At 44.1% G+C, this 20423-nt stretch overlaps 1 long non-coding RNA gene and 1 other non-coding gene across 3 annotated transcripts; both read left to right on the forward strand.

Annotated features, from left to right (window-relative positions):
* The first annotated feature begins 1470 nt into the window (after positions 1–1470).
* LOC107300741 lies at positions 1471–18228 on the forward strand. Of its 2 annotated transcripts, none has more exons than XR_001549240.1 (5): positions 1471–1500; positions 2311–2389; positions 2672–2791; positions 14351–14453; positions 17472–18228. It is a non-coding gene; the product is annotated as an uncharacterized LOC107300741 (long non-coding RNA). The 2 variants fall into 2 exon arrangements; XR_001549241.1 differs by lacking the exons at positions 14351–14453; positions 17472–18228 and adding exons at positions 6114–6216; positions 9201–9270.
* LOC114923710 lies at positions 2490–2571 on the forward strand. Its single transcript, XR_003810692.1, has one exon. It is a non-coding gene; the product is annotated as a small nucleolar RNA R38 (small nucleolar RNA).
* Positions 18229–20423: the final 2195 nt, after the last annotated feature.

Raw genomic sequence — 20423 nt, forward strand, 5'->3', positions numbered from 1 at the left:
TATGCACTTTGCGATGAACACCTTTGAATGATGCAGGAATATAAACGGATCTCCAGAAAACATTACAGACTACCGGAATCATTTACACTTCAGTTTAAGATGGAGGCAACACAAACTCATCCCCAACAGCCTGCGCCTGTCTTCAACAGTGAAGAGACACAGGGCAGCAAACATCCTGCAGAAAGCACAGCACCACAACAGTCCTTTCAGCAGTTTCAAGAAGGCTCCACACCCATTTGCACTGGAGGTTCGTTCTCCAAGCTTGTGGGTTGGTTTCCAAACATTTTGTTACCAGGCCAGGTAACATTTTCAGTGGCATTTAGGGGATGTCAGTGTCAGTGTTCTTCTGTTTATAAGGGCTTCAGGTGTGGGTGTGTCAAGTGAGGGTCTTGTGATGGGTCAGGTGTGAGTCAAGACCCATCACAAGACCCATCCCAAGCCTCTCACTGATGACTCACATCAGTGAGAGGCTTGTGATGGGTCTTGTGATGGGTCTTGACTCACACCTGACCCATCACAAGACCCTCACTTGACACACCCACACCTGAAGCCCTTATATAACAGAACACTGACACTGACATCCCCTAAACCAGGGGTAGTCAACCTTAGCTCTTTTATGACTCGTGGACTTCAATTCCCAGAATTCCTAAGCTAGCTTAGCTGGCTCAGGAATTCTGGGAGTTGAAGTCCACGAGTCATAAAAGAGCCAAGGTTGACTACCCCTGCCCTAAACTCTGCTGAAGATATTTCCTAGCCTGGTAACGAAACGTTTGGAAACCAACCCACAAGCTTGGAGAAAACCCTCACCCTTATCCTACACTGGAGCTACAGACATTCACAACTATTGCAAACCCATTTGCAGTACTCAGATGACCCTGAGGACACAGATATACCTCCAAATGGCCTCGGCGACTCTTTAAAAAGAATGCAAATGACCAGCTGTCTGCAAAGAATATAAATCCTTCCATTCCCCACCATCCAGTCAATACTTTGTGGGCTTTTTTTTTTTTTTTTGCAACGTATTAACAGAGCTATTTGCCCAACCCGCCGTGTCAATCTTAAAGAACATGCCCTACTCTAAAAGGAGAGCCTGCCGAAAACGAAGTAACCATAGTCCTACAGCAAGCTCCTCCTTTACAAGGTCCGCCTTCCAGGTTTGCAGACGACTAAAGGGCGCTCTTAGCGTGAAACCCATCCCAGAACAATCTTAGTGACTGAATGAGCTAGGGCAGTGTTTCTCAACCTTGACAATTTTAAGGCATGTGGACTTCAACTCCCAGAATTCCACAGCCAGCAATGCTGGCTGTGGAATTCTGGGAGTTGAAGTCCACATGCCTTAAAATTGTCAAGGTTGAGAAACACTGAGCTAGGGCACATGCCGGGAGTTTTTGGAGTCGCGCGAGAGAAAGCGAGACTTCCATCCCACTTGGAGGAAATAGAGATCCGTTTTGCGCATGCGTAACTTGATTTCTACTGCTTTTGCGGCGCTTCGCAATGCGGGTAAGTTGTTGGCCTCTTGCGGGATCCAGCGTAATCCTTCGCGGAGTCTGTTTCTAAGAGGGCGCGGGGCCCGAGGTTCTTGTCCCGTAAGGATGGGCGATGGGGAAGGAACGCAGAGGGGATGAATTGGTTGAGTTGGTCCGTCTGCCGCTTTTTTATTTTAAGGTTTCGTTTCTAGTAGCTGGAAAAAGTTGGGCACGCGGGCGTTTTCTGGTGGTGCATGATGCGGTCAGGGTAGCAGATCTAGACTGCAAAGATCCCGACGATCATTAGACGGCAGTAGCCCAAAGGTGATGAAATGCTCTTTCCTGCTGCTGCTTTGTGGTCGCCCTGGTTCGTGGAGGCCCGATCTAGTAGCCCACTGGTCTCCAAAAGCGAAATGGAGGGCAGACTTTTCTATTAGTAAAACGCAAACTTAATTGTTTCTGTAATTTGGAAAATCAACTGATTTATCTTTTTTATTCTGTAACTATGGACCTTCCTTTAATTGAGACCAGTATTTTGGGAAAGCTATCATTCCGCAAAGATTAAGGAAAAAGGGAGAGGATTACGCAGAACAATAGGTGACCGGCTTTTGTTCATTTTAGGAATAGTTTGATAATTTGTACACTTTGGTACATTGATATGTGGATTCTTTGGTCCAACTCATTCCCACCTCCTTGTGTGATAAGACTGCAATTCCATAATTTTTATGTACCTGAAAGGTGTTAATTTGGAAAAGCCTCGTTGAGAGGGCCTGTGTTCCCCAGCATGTCTTGGGTATCTATTCACAAGTATGAATAATATATAATTTATTTCCTAACATTATAGCACACAATACAGCATGGAAACATCTCAAGTCTCTGTAAGACTTGGAAGACATAATTCACCGTCACCTTGCATGCATAAGGTATGTTTAAAATTTCCCTAGGGATCAGTATAAGGATTTGTTTGCTGCTCAAAAGACAGATTTGGGTTGGTTTAGTAACTTTCATCAAAGTTATAAAGAACTGAGCTATTGATGATACAGAGTTATCCCTGTCTGAAAAGAGAAAGTTATTCTTTTTGTGGAATTGTGGATCTGAAGCTCAGTCCTGGAAAATTTAAAAGTAAATGTAAATATAAAGCTTTCTCTGATAATATATCTAATATGTCAATCCTCAGGTTGTAAAGTTGCTTTTATTTGCCATAGGAGTCAACCCAGGCAGGGATGCAGATGTCACATATCTTCATTGTAAGCTCTAATCCCAAGAAAATCCCCTTTTGGAGAAGAGGGTGTTAGTAATGCATCTGTTCTGATCCACATTCCAAGGTATGTGTGTTCTTGAATGCTCTTGAGCAGGGGTGTCAAACTCAATTTCATTGAGGGCTGCATCTTGGTTGCCATTGGGGGGGCCGAGTGGGTGTGGCTGGCACGGGCGTGGCCTACTGGGTGGGGTGTGGCTGGCACGGGTGTGGCCTACTGGGTGGGCGTGGCCAGCTCGATGTCACACACATCAGGAGCACCTGTGCGGGCCTGGATAGGACTGGGGCAAGCACCAGAGCATGGTCCACTGGAGGAGCCTGAGCCTCAGGCTGTGCATGGGGCCCCTGGACAGTGGCATGGACTGCCCAGAGCCCTGGGCACCAGAGGTCAAGCACCCAGCCCGGCCCTTGAGCTCCCACGGCACCAGTAACCCACAGCCCTGCCTAGCCTAGCTGCACTTCCCCAAGGGGGTGCCCAGCTGCACTTACCTCCTTCTCAATGCTGCTGCTGCTGTGCTCACTCTCCTTGGCCAGGTTGCTCATGGTGGGTGCAGGAGGACAAAGTGCGTGGGTCAGAGGGAGGCCCACTCCCTCTCCATGCGAGAAAACCTGGCTTTGTAACCAAAGCATCCTCAGAAATTGGATGGGAGACCACCAGGGGATGGCAAAAAGGTAGCAGGGCTGCTGGTGGCCAAGTGCTAAGGCAGGACTTCCCTCAGATCCTCCCTCCCTCTTATTCCAATCTCCTCCCTCCCTTCTCTCCTTTCTTTCTTCCTTTCCTTCCTTCTCTTTCTTTCCTTCTTTCTTTCCTTCCTCCCTTCCCTGCCTCTCTCCTTTTCATTCCCATCTCCTTCCTTCCCTTACTTTCTTCCTGTTTCCCTTCCCTCCCTCCTTCTCTCTGTGCCCAGGAAGGGATGAGGGGAGGGGGAGAGGTTGGCAGCACTTCTCTCAAAGAATAAGAGTTGGAAGAGAGGTCCTTAGTCCAAGCTCCTGCTCAAGCAGGGGACATATACCATTCCAGACAATGGAATATCCAATCTCTACTTAAAAGCCTCCAGTGATGGAGCATCCAGAACTTCTGAAGGCAGGCCTTTTCACTGGTTAGTTGTTTTAACAAGTCCTTAGTTCTAGGCTGGTTTTCTTCTTTATTAGTTTCCATCTATTATTTGCCTTCTGATGCTTTGGAAAATAGGTTGATTCCTTTTCTCTGTGGCAGCCCATCAAATATTGGAACACTGCTATCATGTCACCACTCCTAGTCCTTTTCACTAAGCTAGACATACCCAATTCCTACAAAATTTGTCATATGTTTTAGCCTCCAGCCCCCTAATCATCTATGTTTACAATCCATTTAGACCAAATATCCTCCTGGTTTGGTTTATAGAACAGTGGCCACAAGCAGAGCCTTCTCAGAGACAGCACCCCCATTATAGAACTTTATCCCAAGGAAAATATGAACAGTGCAACCCTCACCCCTTTAGAGGCAACTCCAAACACACTGTTCAACCAGGCATATGTAAAACAACAACACATTTTATGATCAAACAGCACTAAGTAAATTACTAATATTTTTCTTTCTTAAAATACACACTTTTAATATTGTTTTAAGCATTGCTAGTGATGCTTTACAATAGCTGTCTTTGAGGGTTTTCTTGTAAACCACCCTGGATTTCTCAGAAACTTAATTTCAAATTAGATATTGATTTAATAAATTAGACAGAAGAAACAAATGTTTAAATACATCTAAATCCCACAGAACTACTGCCTCCTAGGCGCATACTGCAGAGAAAATAAGGCATTGCATTTCTAGCCAGCATAGCCACAGGATGATGGGAACTGTATGTAGTCCATGACACCCAAAATATATTAGTTTGGGTAAGGCTGGATTAAATTATAAAAGAGCAGATGAAGGGAAGTATTTTTGTCTCCGACAAAATAATTGGGGGGGAGTTGACTGCCTTTTAATTTCAACTCACACCAATTCCTCTTAACTTCCCATTCAATCCAATCTATTATTGCCTGGATTTTAGGGAGGGGAGGATGCAAGAATAGACCACAAAGCTAATCTGCAAGTTTGCTTTCTCGCCTGCTTGCACACCACCTTCCCGTGTGTGTGTGTGTGTGTGTATGAGAGAGAGATCTCCTTTTTGTAAGTTTGCTTACTCTCCCCGTTCTCCACACTTTCACTTCCCTTCTCTCTCTCTCTCTCTCTCTCTCTCTCTCTCTCTCTCACTCACTCACTCACTCACTCACTCACTCACTCACTCACACAGGTTAAAAAAGAGAAGGAGGGGGAGAAAGGTGGAAGCTCTCCCTTTTTTGTAAAACCTCAGCTTCCTCTTCCCCTCCTGGCTCTCTGTCTCTCTCCCTCACATACACACACACACACACACACACACACACACACAGAGAGAGAGAGAGAGAGAAACCCTTCCTGCTTTCTCTTCCTTCTCACCCTTTCTGGCCTGGCAAAGCAGAGCCACACGAGAAGCCCAGCAAAGTGGGGCATGGCCGGGCGTGACGGGGTTAAGCTGAGAGGGGCAGGGTGGGCTGAGGCAAATGAGCTGCAGCTCTTGCTGCACATCACCAGCCCAAGTGCTCCAGGGCTGGGGCAGCAGGAAGCCGGTCCCTTGCCATTTCTGGGACAGCCCCGGGGGGCCAAATCTGGGCCCTCCCTGGGCCGCATCCAGCCCGGGGGCCTTGTGTTTGACATGTCTGCTCTTGAGGGCTGCAGTTATGAAAGTACGACACTGTTAACTGAGAATTCACCTAATAGCAGCAACTGGACTGCTGGAATGGTTATTGTAAGTCTGTGGCCATGTGACATCCTGCTTTACGACCATATGACTTAGTGAAGTTCTTGATCTCAGGTACTGTTGGTAAATGTCCTCACTTATTTGTACCTGCCTTAGTTTTTTGAGATAGCAATAGCACTTAGACTTATATACCACTTCACAGTGCTTTACAGCCCTCTCTAAACGGTTTACGGAGTCAACATATTGCCCCCAACAATCTGGGTCCTCATTTTACTGACCTTGGAAGGCTGAGTCAATCTTGAGCCGGTGAGACTCAAACTGCTAAACTGCTGGCAGCCGGTAGGCAGCAGAATTGGCCTGCGGTACTGCATTCTAACCACTGCGCCACCACGGCTCATAAGAGTTCTTATTTCTCCATTTGGATCTTAACTGCTTTTTCAGTTCTGTTGGCACTCTTTCACTCAAGCCTGTGATGTGATGTTATCCCTGTCTGAAAATTCAACAGTGAAGGAAAATCAGCATCAGCTGAGGCTATCCATGGAGTGGTCTTCTGTAGCAATTGTTTTGCAAATGATTAAATTGACTTCACGAGCTAGCTACAACTTAAATGCAGTAATTGTATTTTTCCTTTAGAAAAATGTCAGCATTTAATGGTAACAAAAACAGCCATCTCTGAAACTTCTCCTGGAAGCAGAATTCCATGTACACCTGCTGGGAATGGGACAGACACCTGGATGTGAGTAGCACTTTTGACATGGACTGGGTTTCGAAGATTCACTACACTAAATTGTGGTTGGCTACTTTGAGGTCTTACGAGAATTCAGACAATTGAATAATCCGGTTCATGGGTTAGCACGTGATGGTAACACAGCAATAGTGTCATATGATTGTACATTACCAGTCATTACAATAAAGGAAGACATTTATGCTTAGGGTCCTTCGCTCTACCTAACCCAGTGAAAATGTGGCATTAAATTCAATAAGGAAGGCTGCAATTATCTGTGTGTGAGCAGGATAACTCTAAAACCAGAGCCAAGCCAAATTTGGTGTCGGTGGAAGTAGCAGGCAAAAGAAAAATTGGCTTTAACAATAGATCCAGTCCAGCTAGGGGCTATGGAGAAAACCAAATGCATCCTGAGGGAAGAAGTCATTGGAAGCAGCAGCTTGGAATGTTGTCAACTCTTCCGTTCTAAGCCTTTCCCATCTTGGTCATGTGACCCAGAGTGGAACACATGTTTCCCAGAGCATCTGTTTGTGCACACGTTATTTGATTACAGGTAATTCTCGATTTACAACCATTCACTTTGACCTTTCGAAGTAATGACACTGAAAAAAGTGACTTATGACCATTTTTTACAGGACCATGGTAGCATCCGCGTGGTAACGTGGATCAAAATTCAGACACTTGGCAACTGGTTCACATTTTGTGACCTCCTGACCAAGTCAGTGGGGAAACTAGATTCACTTAACTGTGTAATTAATTTAACTGCCGTGATTCACTTAACAAATGTGGCAATAAAAGTAGTAAAATGGGGCAAAACTCACTTAACAAATGTCTCACTTAGCAGCATAAATTTTGGGCTCAATTGTGGTCGTAAGTTGAGGACTACTTGTCCATAGAAGCTCTCCATGCTTTTTCCTACCTTGTAATTCTTTCCATCCTAATGGGACATAGGAAATAAATGTTGTAAATAACAGGTGTCAAACTTGATCATGTCACGTGACGTATTGGGATGTTTTTTGCCTTTGCGGAGCTGGGATGGGCATGGCCTGCATCTGACCCATCCAGCCCGCAGGCTGCCAGTTTCACACCCCTGTTGTAAAGGGTCTTTCAAAGCTTGGTCTGTCAGTTGAATAACTCCAAAACAGGACAGGATCACTTTAGAAGTGGCAGTCAAAGCTAGCATCAGAAAAAACTGGGAATGGGCCAAATCTGGACAAGGTCTGTGGAGAAAAACATTCCAAAACCAAGTTTCCTCCAGTTTAGGTCTCCCTCTCAATTAAATGATCAAGGTCAAAATTCATGCTGCCAGTCCTGTTCTTCCCCATGCACGTATACAGGCAAAACATGGTGTAATACAAGGGGAGTACACATACATAATCCAGAGGAAGTATTTAGGTAGCCATTTGACTCAAAGAGAGAGACAACTACCCCAGTCTGAGGCCAGTGCAACATGATAACAATCTGCCAGTACCGAGCGCCCCCCACCCCACCCCCGAGAAATGAAGCTTAGATGAAACAGACGGAGATGCTGCAGACAGTGATAATGATCCAGATTTTGAACTGGGTATGTCTGACGTGCGTCATCTCATACCACCATCAGAATTAAATGATCTGGTCAGAGAACATAGTTTTGTCAAAACCAAAGCAGAACTATTGAGTTCAGGACTGCAACGATGGTGTTTGCTATCACCAGGTGCGATATATACCAAGACACATTTTATTCGATTCAGATTCTTTTGTTGATGTCTTTTTTCCAGCTGAACTTTTACAGCCATGCTGAACAATTGAAAAAAGGGTGTGGAACGCCCTTCTGCCACGACAGCTTTCTTTTCTACCCTTCCAAAGAGGAAAGATTTAACTAAGGAATGAAGTTAACTAGGGTTTTCTAGAGCAGCGGTTCTCAACCTATGGGTCACGACCCCATTTGGGGTCGATCGACCATTTCACGGGGGTCGCCAAGCAAGGCTGTCCGCCATTTTTTTTCCCTTTTCCGGCAGGTGCCTTACCTCCCTTGGGCTGGGCCAGCTGGTGGTCGGCCTGCTCCGTCTCTGCCGCTTGCCAGCTACGCCTCGGCCGGCGCAGGGGGTGGAACCACGCATGCGCGGGGCTCCCGGGCAGGGAAAGTCCTCGACTTACGACCGGTTGGGTAGTCCTCGACTTACGACCGGTTTAGTCCTCAACTTACGACCGGTTTAGTCCTCAACTTACGACCGGTTGGGGTCGCGGCATTAAAAAGGTTGAGAACCACTGTTCTAGAGAGAAAAGTATTCTCTTGTATTTTTAAAAGGAATGTTTTAAGAATGTTCCATGTCTTCCCTACTTTACAAAATGATAGGAAAAGAAGACATGGTTCCTTTTTTTCAGAAAAATCAAAAAGCCATTTCCTCAAGCTTCATATCGAGTGTTAGAAAAAGTGGGTGGGTGGGTGTGAGGGTGTATAGAAGCCTGTTTCCCAGCGTATGTGCCTAAATGCATACATTTTCACAGCAAATGTTCCGTATGCAAATTCCATGTTTGATACACATATTTTGCAAGAACCATCATTGCTTTTGTTGCATTATCTGTAGGTGTTTTAAATGTCATGGCATTTTTCAAGACAAAGAAAAATGTAAGCATTATGCCAGTGAATACAGCTGAACATTTCTTCGGTGTAGGCTCTTAATTTGTGATTCTGAGGTTTGGGGACCCACTGAAGATGATGAGCTTTTGAGGTCTGCAAGATTACATGAAAGGGAAACTGGAGTACTAAGTCTGTCCCCAGACTGCTGGCTTTCAAGATTTTATCAGTAGCACTTGCCCTGGTTTTATATTCCAGGACTGCAGTCTCACTTTGCATTTGTATACAGTTAGGAAGGGGTAGCTAGGTAGTGTTGTAGGGCATCCAGCCACATTGAGTTGGTACCATGTTCTCTGTTGTCAAAAAGTGGGCGATTGAAATTCATGTGAATAGTTGGAGGGAAACTGTTAACGGTATTTTTCTCCTTAATTTCTCACAGCTTAGGTATAAAGTGCTCCTGTTTAAAGAAACAGCACGGTGAATATGAGTTTGGAACGGATAACACCAGACGTGTACGTGGAAGGCAAAATCACGAAACCGTGTTTCACTTATTTTGGCCATGTCATGAGGAAATTCACTGGAGAAAGTAGTTGTCAACGTTGTAACAACTAGCTATATTTGGAAGAATTAGAGGTAAAAGGAAATCAGACCACCAAAAAGCATCGGCTGGATACCATCAAGGCCGACACTAGCCAGAACATAAAACAACTCAAGGAAGCAGCATAGGATTGGATGAGGTGAAGAGACCTGGCCCATAGAATTGCCAAGAATCAGTGAATGGATTGAATGGATAACATCATTATCGACAGATCTATAAGCTTTTAAATAACCTGCGTCTACTGCAAATCTATGCAAACGGACCAGATCCTCAGCTTCGCAAGCAACCACCCCACTATGTCCAGATCTCTTCCGAAGGGCCAGGACACAGCATCACAACAATAAGAAAAGCAGAAGAAAAATGGCTACTTGATATCTTTCTCTGCTATCCAAAAAACTTCAAATTCTGATACCCAGAATCCCAACCACACCACACACCCAACCGCCACGCAAAAACTAGCCTTACCATACACACATGGGATGTTGGAAATGACAGGAATAGCAATAGCCCACAAACCCACAGCCACACAACACCGGGATTTATCCAGAACCAAAGACAAGACACAGAAGGATGAAAGAAACAATGTAATCTATAAAGTCAACTATAACGTGGGCCAAACATCACATCAATTAAAAACCAGGTTCCACAAACACCACCAATTTGATTGGAGCAACACTAAAATCATCGACCACACTACCACCGCCATGCTCATGTGTTCATTGAAGCCTGGCGCTCCACAAGCAATTCCCTCAACAGACACATTGACCTACAACCAGCCTACAAACCCCTCAGAATTCAAATTAACCGCACGGCCAACCAGAATTAGCACTGACCCTCAACCAACCCACGCAAGCCCCCCTCCCCCTCAGTTCACCTGACCTGATGTAACCTCCCCATCACAAGCCTGTGATGACTCACATCTGACCCATCACAAGACCTTCACTTGACACATCCACACCTGAAGCCTCTATAAACAGAAGAGCGCTGACACATACGCCCTAAATGTCACTGGAGATGTTACCTGGCCTGGTAGCAAAACATTTGGAAACCAACCCACAAGCTCGGAGAACCAACCTTTACCCTCAGGTTTTAATATGTTTATTAAAAAGTTTTGGGGAAGGTTTTAATAACATTTTATGTACATTTTTTTAAAAAATGACAGGTATAATCAGTATATAGCAGGACACATTTCAGCAATATTTGTTGGTTTTAAAATGGCTGACTTTTTCTCTGTTGAAGAATGTTTCAAGACTTTTAAGCTAGCTGGAGGCCATTAAATAATTATACTGAAGACCTCTCTTGTCCTGTAGTTTGTTACCAATCCGTTCCCTCAAGGAAGCACTCAAGCTTTATTGTCGCTCTGCCTCTTCATGTTCTCAGATAATTAGGATTCAAGAGATGTGCTACCCCTGATCTGGAGATGAGGTAGCCATATGGATTAATGTGGCATCCCATTGTTTAGTGTTTTACATAATTGTATGAGATGTCCATTCTTTCAATAATTACTCAATTTTTGTCGTCCATGTTAAGTGTACATAACAGGCAGAAATAGTCTGGGCCCTATTTTGCAATGCAATTCTGGAGCATACTGGGCATTAGCTATGTTGATGTTACCATTTACACTGCAGCCTTCCACAAAAGGATTGCCCCTGGATGTGTTTGCTATTCTACCTAAGCCAGTGATGGCGAACCTTTCAGAGACCGAGTGCCCAAACTGCAACCCAAAACCCACGTATGCATCGCCAGGTGCCGGGTGGGTGTGGCCTATTGGGTGGGTGTGGCTGCGGTGGTAACAGCAGACTGGGTGGGACTAAAGTTCAATCAATCAATTCCAACTTTGCAAGATCTTTCCCCCCCCCCCCCCCAAGGTTGAAATTGCCTGATTGATTGAACCTTTTTTTTTTTGCACATGGCGGCGGAGGCCTAAAGCGAAAAGGTTTTGTAAAACCCAGCTGAAGGCCTAGGACTGGGGCGACGGCGTGCGTGCCCACAGAGAGGGCTCTGAGTGCCGCCTCTGGCACCTGTGCCATAGGTTCGCCACCACTGACCTAAGCTGAAGGCTCAGTCTCTTAAATAATGCCTGAGTGTTTCCAGGCCAAGCTTATCATGAGAACGCTCGTACTTGTAATGAGGATAGTGGCTGTGGTATTCTCTGCTGGCTTGAAAATGCTCCCTTTATTGCTTGCTTCCTTTTATCTCAGCAGAACTCACAGAAAACAGCTAATGGGCAGGATTGAATGCCTTTTCTGAGTAGGGTCTGTTCATTCTTTTGCAATAATGAGCAGAAAACACAAGTTTTTCTTCTCTTTCTCCTGCTTTCCTCCTTTTCTTCAGCTAGGCCTTCTTTTGGATTTAATTTATTCAGTCAGAGGGACACAATTTTCTACTTTCTCCCTCACCACCCACCCCATGAAAAGAAACAAAAGCACAAAGATCATTCAACATTTATGCAATTATACAAAGTGGGGAAATGTTTCAGGTTACATCCATCTATTCCCCTTATGTGCCCTGCAACCCTCTGTCACTAGCCATTACTTTTCAGCAGAACAAAGACGTGATTCTGATCTCGTTGCTATTTGCGCTTAATTATCTTAGAAACATTAATGTGAGGTGTTCGCAAGGTTACCCTTTCTCTTGCTTTTTGGAATCTAGTTTAATTAGTTTGAGAGGAAATTTTGGCCCAGGCGGGCCAAAGTTAGAGTTACTCCTCCCCTCTCACTTTAGGTACTTCTCCCTCCCTCCAGGCACTTTGCAATGCTTTCTTGCTCATTTAATACGACTGCATTTATTGATCAGGTGCACCCTTTGGAAAGGGCAGAGGGATGACATCGTATAGCTTGGGTGTATCTGGGTAGTGCTAGATTTTTTTTTCCCCCTTCTCCAATTTTGCTGGGGAATTTTTAAAATAAATCATTTGGTGACTCTGTTTCTTACCATGAATTCTGTTATGGTATCACTGCTTTTCAGCAACTATAGGCAGATGTCTCCGAGACTTTTCTGTAAGTAGCAACTAAAATTTTATTTTTTAACCTGAGAGCAAGTGAAAATGACCACATATAGGAAATTGTAAGACTTAAGTCAATTTTTAATAATATTTTTTTTGTTTCATGTCTCAATACAGCTGTAAAGCAGGCAAGCTTGAAAAAAATTANCGGGCCTGACCTAAGGTGAGTTTTAAATAGGGACAATTTTTAAACAATTTTAAAGAGCCACAGCTACCAATATTTGGATTTTAATTGGTTTTTAGCAGGGGAAAAAAATTTTTTGTACAATGTTTTAATATGCTGTGAGCCGCCCTGAGTCCCATGGGGAGAAGGGCGGCATATAAATTTAAATATAAATAAATAAATAAATAAATCTAAATCCCACAGAACTACTGCCTCCTAGGTGCATACTGCAGAGAAAATAAGGAATTGGATTTCTAGCCAGCATAGCCACAGGATGATGGGAACTGTAGTCCATGACACCCAAAATATATTAGTTTGGGTAAGGCTGGATTAAATTATAAAAGAGCAGATGAAGGGAAGTATTTTTGTCTCCAACAAAATAATTGGAGGGGGGAGTTGACTCTGCCTTTTAATTTCAACTCACACCAATTCCTCTTAACTTCCCATTCAATCCAAACTTCCCATTCAATCCAATCTATTATTGCCTGGATTTTAGGGAGGGGAGGACGCAAGAATAGACCACAAAGCTAATCTGCAAGTTTGCTTTCTCGCCTGCTTGCACACCACCTTCCCGTGTGTGTGTGTGTGTATCAGAGAGAGATCTCCTTTTTGTAAGTTTGCTTACTCTCCCCGTTCTCCACACTTTCGCTTCCCTTCTGTCTGTCTCTCTCTCTCTCTCTCTCTCTCTCACACACACACACACACACACACACACGTTAAAAAAGAGGAGGGGGAGAAAGGTGGAAGCTCCTTTTTTGTAAAACCTCAGCTTCCTCCTCCTCTTCCCCTCCTGGCTCTCTGTCTCTCTCCCTCACATACACACACACACACACACCGACAGACAGAGAGAGAGAGAGAAACCCTTCCTGCTTTCTCTTCCTTCTCACCCTTTCTGGCCTGGCAAAGCAGAGCCACACGAGAAGCCCAGCAAAGTGGGGCATGGCCGGGCGTGACGGGGTTAAGCTGGGAGGGGCAGGGTGGGCTGAGGCAAATGAGCTGCAGCTCTTGCTGCACATCACCAGCCCAAGTGCTCCAGGGCTGGGGCAGCGGGAGGCCGGTCCCTTGCCATTTCTGGGACAGCCCCGGGGGGCCAAATCTGGGCCCTCCCTGGGCCGCATCCAGCCCGGGGGGCTTGTGTTTGACATGTCTGCTCTTGAGGGCTGCAGTTATGAAAGTCGGACACTGCTAACTGAGAATTCACCTAATAGCAGCAACTGGACTGCTGGAATGGTTATTGTAAGTCTGTGGCCATGTGACATCCTGCTTTACGACCATATGACTTAGTGAAGTTCTTGATCTCAGGTACTGTTGGTAAATGTCCTCACTTATTTGTACTAAGTCCACCCTGCCTTAGTTTTTTGAGATAGCAATAGCACTTAGACTTATATACCACTTCACAGTGCTTTACAGCCCTCTCTAAACGGAGTCAACATATTGCCCCCAACAATCTGGGTCCTCATTTTACTGACCTTGGAAGGCTGAGTCAATCTTGAGCTGGTGAGACTCAAACTGCTAAACTGCTGGCAGCCGGTAGGCAGCAGAATTGGCCTGCGGTACTACATTCTAACCACTGCGCCACCACGGCTCATAAGACTTCTTATTTCTCCATTTGGATCTTAACTGCTTTTTCAGTTCTGTTGGCACTCATTCACTCAAGCCTGTGATGTGATGTTATCCCTGTCTGAAAATTCAACAGTGAAGGAAAATCAGCATCAGCTGAGGCTATCCATGGAGTGGTCTTCCGTAGCAATTGTTTTGCAAATGATTAAATTGACTTCACGAGCTAGCTACAACTTAAATGCAGTAATTGTATTTTTCCTTTAGAAAAATGTCAGCATTTGATGGTAACAAAAGCAGCCATCTCTGAAACTTCTCCTGGAAGCAGAATTCCATGTACACCTGCTGGGAATGGGACAGACACCTGGATGTGAGTAGCACTTTTGACATGGACTGGGTTTTGAAGATTCACTACACTAAATTGTGGTTGGCTACTTTGAGGTCTTATGAGAATTCAGACAATTGAATAATCCGGTTCATGGGTTAGCACGTGATGGTAACACAGCAATAGTGTCATATGATTGTACATTACCAGTCATTAAAATAAAGGAAGACATTTATGCTTAGGGTCCTTCATTCTACCTAACCCAGTGAAAATGTGGCATTAAATTCAATAAGGAAGGCTGCAATTATCTGTGTGTGAGCAGGATAACTCTAAAACCAGAGCCAAGCCAAATTTGGTGTCGTTGGAAGTAGCAGGCAAAAGAAAAATTGGCTTTAACAATAGATCCAGTCCAGCTAGGGGCTATGGAGAAAACCAAATGCATCCTGAGGGAAGAAGTCATTGGAAGCAGCAGCTTGGAATGTTGTCAACTCTTCCGTTCTAAGCCTTTCCCATCTTGGTGATGTGACCCAGAGTGGAACACGTTTCCCAGAGCATCTGTTTGTACACACGTTATTTGATTACAGGTAATCCTCGATTTACAACCATTCACTTTGACCTTTCGAAGTAATGACACTGAAAAAAGTGACTTATGACCATTTTTTACAGGACCATGGTAGCATCCGCATGGTAACATGGATCAAAATTCAGACACTTGGCAACTGGTTCACATTTATGACGGTTGCATCATCCCGGGGTCATGTGATCACCTTTTGTGACCTCCTGACCAAGTCAGTGGGGAAACTAGATTCACTTAACTGTGTAATTAATTTAACTGCCGTGATTCACTTAACAAATGTGGCAATAAAAGTAGTAAAATGGGGCAAAACTCACTTAACAAATGTCTCACTTAGCAGCATAAATTTTGGGCTCAATTGTGGTCATAAGTTGAGGACTACTTGTCCATAGAAGCTCTCCATGCTTTTTCCTACCTTGTAATTCTTTCCATCCTAATGGGACATAGGAAATAAATGTTGTAAAGCACAGGTGTCAAACTTGATCGTGTCACGTGACGTTTTGGGATGTTTTTTGCCTTTGCGGAGCTGGGGTGGGCATGGCCTGCATGTGACCCATCCAGCCCGCGGGCTGCCAGTTTCACACCCCTGTTGTAAAGGGTCTTCCAAAGCTTGGTCTGTCAGTTGAATAACTCCAAAACAGGACAGGATCACTTTAGGAGTGGCAGTCAAAGCTAGCATCAGAAAAAACTGGGAATGGGCCAAATCTGGGCAAGGTCTGTGGAGAAAAACATTCCAAAACCAAGTTTCCTCCAGTTTAGGTCTCCCTCTCAGTCAAATGATCAAGGTCAAAATTCATGCTACCAGTCCTGTTCTTCCCCATGCACATATACAGGCAAAACATGGTGTAATACAAGGGGAGTACACATACATATCCAGAGGAAGTATTTAGGCAGCCATTTGACTCAGAGAGAGAGACAACTACCCCAGTCTGAGGCCAGCACAATATGATAATAATCGGCCAGTACCGAGCCCCCCCCCCCCCCCCGGAGAAATGAAGTTTAGATGAAACAGACGGAGATGCTGCAGACAGTAATAATGATCCAGATTTTGAACTGGGAATGTCTGACGTGCGTCATCTCATACCACCGTCAGAATTAAATGATCTGGTCAGAGAACATAGTTTTGTCAAAACCAAAGCAGAACTACTGAGTTCAGGACTGCAAGGATGGTGTTTGCTATCACCAGGTGCGATATATACCAAGACACATTTTATTCGATTCAGATTCTTTTGTTGATGTCTTTTTTCCAGCTGAACTTTTACAGCCATGCTGAACAATTGAAAAAAGGGTGTGGAACGCCCTTCTGCCACGACAGCTTTCTTTTCTACCCTTCCAAAGAGGAAAGATTTAACTAAGGAATGAAGTTAACTAGGGTTTTCTAGAGCAGCGGTTCTCAACCTATGGGTCGCGACCCCATTTGGGGTCGATCGACCATTTCACGGGGGTCGCCAAGCAAGGCTGTCTGCCATTTTTTTCCCCTTTTCCGGCGGGTGCCTTACCTCCCTTGGGCTGGGCCAGCTGGTGGTCGGCCTGCTCCGTCTCTGCCGCTTGCCAGCTACGCCTCAGCCGGCGCAGGGGGTGGAACCACGCATGCGCGGCGCTCCCGGGCAGGGAAAGTCCTCGACTTACGACCGGTTGGGTAGTCCTCGACTTACGACCGGTTTAGTCCTCAACTTACGACCGGTTTAGTCCTCAACTTACGACCGGTTGGGGTTGCGGCATTAAAAAGGTTGAGAACCACTGTTCTAGAGAGAAAAGTATTCTCTTGTATTTTTAAAAGGAATGTTTTAAGAATGTTCCATGTCTTCCCTACTTTACAAAATGATAGGAAAAGAAGGCATGGTTCCTTTTTTTCAGAAAAATCAAAAAGCCATTTTCTCAAGCTTCATATCGAGTGTTAGAAAAAGTTGGTGGGTGGGTGTGAGGGTGTATAGAAGCCTGCTTCCCAGCGTATGTGCCTGAATGCATACATTTTCACAGCAAATGTTCTGTATGCAAATTCCATGTTTGATACACATATTTTGCAAGAACCATCATTGCTTTTGTTGCATTATCTGTAGGTGTTTTAAATGTCATGGCATTTTTCAAGACAAAGAAAAATGTAAGCATTATGCCAGTGAATACAGCTGAACATTTCTTCAGTGTAGGCTCTTAATTTGTGATTCTGAGGTTTGGGGACCCACTGAAGATGATGAGCTTTTGAGGTCTGCAAGATTACATGAAAGGGAAACTGGAGTACTAAGTCTGTCCCCAGACTGCTGGCTTTCAAGATTTTATCAGTAGCACTTGCCTTGGTTTTATATTCCAGGACTGCAGTCTCACTTTGCATTTGTATACAGTTAGGAAGGGGTAGCTAAGTAGTGTTGTAGGGCATCCAGCCATATTGAGTTGGTACCATGTTCTCTGTTGTCAAAAAGTGGGCGATTGAAATTCATGTGAATAGTTGGAGGGAAACTGTTAACGGTATTTTTCCCCTTAATTTCTCACAGCTTAGGTATAAAGTGCTCCTGTTTAAAAGAAACAGCACGGTGCATATGAGTTTGGAACGGATAACACCAGACATGTACGTGGAAGGCAAAATCACGAAACCGTGTTTCACTTATTTTGGCCATGTCATGAGGAAATTCACTGGAGAAAGTAGTTGTCAACGTTGTGACAACTAGCTATATTTGGAAGAATTAGAGGTAAAAGGAAATCAGACCACCAAAAAGCATCGGCTGGATACCATCAAGGCCGACACTAGCCAGAACATAAAACAACTCAAGGAAGCAGCATAGGATTGGATGAGGTGAAGAGACCTGGCCCATAGAATTGCCAAGAATCAGTGAATGGATTGAATGGATAACATCATTATCGACAGATCTATAAGCTTTTAAATAACCTGCATCTACTGCAAACCTATGCAAACGGACCAGATCCTCAGCTTCGCAAGCAACCACCCCACTGTGTCCAGATCTCTTCCGAAGGGCCAGGACACAGCACCACAACAATAAGAAAAGCAGAAGAAAAATGGCTACTTGATATCTTTCTCTGCTATCCAAAAAACTTCAAATTCTGATACCCAGAACCCAAACCACACCACACACCCAACCGCCATGCAAAAACTAGCCTTACCATACACACATGGGATGTTGGAAATGACAGCCAGAATTCTCCAACCCCTAGGAATAGCAATAGCCCACAAACCCATAGCCACACAACACCAGGATTTATCCAGAACCAAAGACGAAGACACAGAAGGATGAAAGAAACAATGTAATCTATAAAGTCAACTATAACGTGGGCCAAACATCACATCAATTAAAAACCAGGTTCCACAAACACCACCAATTTGATTGGAGCAACACTAAAATCATCGACCACACTACCACCGCCATGCTCGTGTTCATTGAAGCCTGGCGCTCCACAAGCAATTCCCTCAACAGACACATTGACCTACAACCAGCCTACAAACCCCTCAGAATTCAAATTAACCGCATGGCCAACCAGAATTAGCACTGACCCTCAACCAACCCACGCAAGCCCCCCTCCCCCTCAGTTCACCTGACCTGATGTAACCTCCCCATCACAAGCCTGTGATGACTCACACCTGACCCATCACAAGACCTTCACTTGACACATCCACACCTGAAGCCTCTATAAACAGAAGAGCACTGATACATACACCCTAAATGTCACTGGAGATGTTACCTGGCCTGGTAACGAAACATTTGGAAACCAACCCACAAGCTCGGAGAACCAACCTTTACCCTCAGGTTTTAATGTTTATTAAAAAGTTTGGGGGAAGGTTTTAATAACATTTTATGTACATTTTTTTAAAAAATGACAGGTATAATCAGTATATAGCAGGACACATTTCAGCAATATTTGTTGGTTTTAAAATGGCTGACCTTTTTCTCTGTTGAAGAATGTTTCAAGACTTTTAAGCTAGCTGGAGGCCATTAAATAATTATACTGAAGACCTCTCTTGTCCTGTAGTTTGTTACCAATCCGGTCCCTCAAGGAAGCACTCAAGCTTTATTGTCGCTCTGCCTCTTCATGTTCTCAGATAATTAGGATTCAAGAGATGTGCTACCCCTGATCTGGAGATGAGGTAGCCATATGGATTAATGTGGCATCCCATTGTTTAATGTTTTACATAATTAATTGTATGAGATGTCCATTCTTTAAATAATTACTCAATTTTTGTTGTCCATGTTAAGTGTACATAACAGGCAGAAATAGTCTGGGCCCTATTTTGCAATGCAATTCTGGAGCATACTGGGCATTAGCTATGTTGATGTTACCATTTACAGTGCAGCCTTCCACAAAAGGATTGCCCCTGGATGTGTTTGCTATTCTACCTAAGCTGAAGGCTCAGTCTCTTAAATAATGCCTGAGTGTTTCCAGGCCAAGCTTATCATGAGAACGCTCGTACTTGTAATGAGGATAGTGGCTGTGGTATTCTCTGCTGGCTTGAAAATGCTCCCTTATTGCTTGCTTCCTTTTATCTCAGCAGAACTCACAGAAAACAGCTAATGGGCAGGATTGAATGCCTTTTCTGAGTAGGGTCTGTTCATTCTTTTGCAATAATGAGCAGAAAACACAAGTTTTTCTTCTCTTTCTCCTGCTTTCCTCCTTTTCTTCAGCTAGGCCTTCTTTTGGATTTAATTTATTCAGTCAGAGGGACAGAATTTTCTACTTTCTCCCTCACCCCCCACCCCATGAAACGAAACAAAAGCACAAAGATCATTCAACATTTATGCAATTATACAAAGTGGGGAAATGTTTCAGGTTACATCCATCTATTCCCCTTATGTGCCCTGCAACCCTCTGTCGCTAGCCATTACTTTTCAGCAGAACAAAGACGTGATTCTGATCTCGTTACTATTTGCGCTTAATTATCTTAGAAACACTAATGTGAGGTGTTCACAAGGTTACCCTTTCTCTTGCTTTTTGGAATCTAGTTTAATTAGTTTGAGAGGAAATTTTGGCCCACGTGGGCCAAAGTTAGAGTTACTCCTCCCCTCTCATTTTAGGTACTCCTCCCCCCAGGCACTTTGCAATGCTTTCTTGCTCATTTAATACGACTGCATTTATTGATGAGGTGCACCCTTTTGAAAGGGCAGAGGGATGACATCGTATAGCTTGGGTGTATCTGGGTAGTGCTAGATTTTTTTTTTCCCCTTGTCCAATTTTGCTGGGGAATTTTTAAAATAAATTATTTGGTGACTCTGTTTCTTACCATGAATTCTCTTATGGCATCACTGCTTTTCAGCAACTATAGGCAGATGTCTCCGAGACTTTTCTGTAAGTAGCAACTAAAATTTTATTTTTTAACCTGAGAGCAAGTGAAAATGACCACATATAGGAAATTGTAAGACTTAAGTCAATTTTTAATAATATTTTTTTTGTTTCATGTCTCAATACAGCTGTAAAGCAGGCAAGCTTGAAAAAAATTA

This window comes from Protobothrops mucrosquamatus, unplaced genomic scaffold (genome assembly GCF_001527695.2).
Source record: "Protobothrops mucrosquamatus isolate PMUCROS unplaced genomic scaffold, P.Mucros_1.0 scaffold_241, whole genome shotgun sequence".
NCBI classification, from domain to species: domain Eukaryota; kingdom Metazoa; phylum Chordata; class Lepidosauria; order Squamata; family Viperidae; genus Protobothrops; species Protobothrops mucrosquamatus.